The sequence below is a fragment of the Sinocyclocheilus anshuiensis genome, unplaced genomic scaffold (genome assembly GCF_001515605.1).
Source record: "Sinocyclocheilus anshuiensis isolate Anshui unplaced genomic scaffold, SAMN03320099.WGS_v1.1 scaffold2067, whole genome shotgun sequence".
Taxonomy (NCBI): domain Eukaryota; kingdom Metazoa; phylum Chordata; class Actinopteri; order Cypriniformes; family Cyprinidae; genus Sinocyclocheilus; species Sinocyclocheilus anshuiensis.
The window spans coordinates 438,089-440,297 of NW_015540844.1; positions in this window are offsets into that span (position 1 = coordinate 438,089).

The following is a 2,209-nucleotide window of genomic DNA, read 5'->3' on the forward strand; positions in this document are numbered from 1 at the left end:
TTGCCAGGGCATTCTGGGTGGTTTTTAGGGTGTTGCTATGGTGTTCTGGGTGCTTGCCAGGGAGTTGCTATGGGGTTGGTTGGTACTGTGTTCTGGGAGATTGCTATGCAGTTTCTAGCATGTTCTGAGTGGCTGTGATGCCATTGCTTTGTTGTTGCTAGGGTGTTCTAAGTGATTGCTATTGGATTGTTAGGTGGTTTCTAGATTGTTGTGGGTGAGTGCCAGGACGATGATATTCTGGTGTTTGATGGAGGGTTGCTAGGTGGTTTCTGGGGTGTTCTGGGCGGTTACCCTGGAGTTGTGGTTGCTAGGGTGTTCAGGATGATTGGTAGTGGGCTTCTGCTCTATTCTGGGTGGTTGCTATGCCATTGCTGTTTTATTGCTGTTTATTTGGATGTTCTGGAATGATAATCATTGCCAGGGAGTGGCTAGGCGGCTACTAGGGTGTTCTGGGTGGTTTCTGGCTTGTTGCTAAGTTGTTGCTAGGGTGATGCTAAGGTGTTTTGATTGGTTGCTAGGGAGTTGCTATGTGGTTGGTTGTTAGGGTGTTCTGGGAGATTGCTGCGTGGTTTCTGGCATGTTCTGGGTGGTTGCCAGGGAGTTGCTGTTTGATAGATAATGTGTTCTGGATGATTGCTAGGGAGCTTCTACTGTGCTCTGGGTGGTTGCTGTGGTGTTTCTAGGTGGTTGTTAGGGTGTTCTGGGTGATGGTTTTGAAGGTTTTCTGTATGGTTGTTGAAGTATTGCTATGTGGTTTCAAGGCTGTGCTGGGTGGTTGCTAGGCCATTGCTAAGTTGTTGCTAGGTGTTCTAGGTAATTGCACTGTGGATGTTAGGGTGTCCTAGGTGATTGCTTGGGTATTGCTAGATGGTTGCATGCTAGGGTGTTCGAAGTGATTGCTGAGGTAATGCTAGGGTGGTTTTCAGGGAGTTCCTATGTGGTCACCTGTTAACAACAAACCCTGCAAATTAAGAGAAACTTTGGTGATAATATCCTTACAATTATAGGGATTTATCAATGACATGTAGGCGTGCGTCTTTTATTGTTCTTTGAGTGACTGGCATCTACATGTCAGGGAACTAATTTTCACATACCTGCCAGTCTCCTGTATGATTAAATAATGAGTCCTGTGTTAATGAGCTGATTGATTGTGTCTAAACTAAACAAAGTCCTTCTTTTATCAGTTATTAATTTTGGTCGTAATTCACTTGCATGTGGCTCTCCAGTGATCCATTCATGTGGGTTGTACTATAAAGTTTATATTGCTGGTTTTGAAAGTGAAGGCTTGATCTTCCTGGTGTTAAACTGGTTTAGTCTCTCTTTGCTGTAGGGTGTTGTTCTAGGCGTGGGCATTTTTGCTGTTCAGATTGTGATTTCCAGCAGCCAGATGTACAGGCATAGCAACATCAGACTCCAAACACTGCACAGGTGCGCGGCCCACGTGCAATGACGTGTTGCACCATTGTTAAAAAATGCACCAAAATCCCCTTTTTTTTCATTTGTTTGAGTTCAGAACCTGTTTTGTATTTTTCAAATAATTTCACTCGTCATTCTGCTTTTGTTTTTTGTTCATTCTAAATGACAAAAACATAATAAAATCTCATATATATAATATGTATTCATAGGACATACTCATATTACGACATATGCAGTGATGGGTGATTCGTTCAATGGACAGAGATGCTTAGAAATGAGAAAACAAATACAGCTCATCTGAGCAAAACCCCATCTCTGCTATGTGTTTCCCCAGTGTATATCTCTCTTCCTGTGATTGCTTATCCATTCAGGTTTTCCAGTCTCAAGTGGATCTTTATTTTAACTGAATGAGATATACTCTGAGGTCATGTGTGGAATGGATTTTATGCTCAAAGGAGTAGAATCTTTTGATTAATGATTTTAAATTATATATTATTTATATTTTAATTTGCATTTAATATTCTATTATATACAGTATATATATATATATATATATATATATGTGTGTGTGTGTGTGTGTGTGTGTGTGTGTGTGTGTAATGTTATTATTGTAAATTAATTACATATATAATAATAGTTTGTAATAATAAATACATAATACTAAACATTAAATAAATAAATTTATTCATACATTCATTTTTAATAAAGATACAAACTGTTCACAAATCTGCACCGACTAATCGACTAGTCGACTTCAATGCTCTGCCATGACGCTTTAAGCTTGACGTCGACT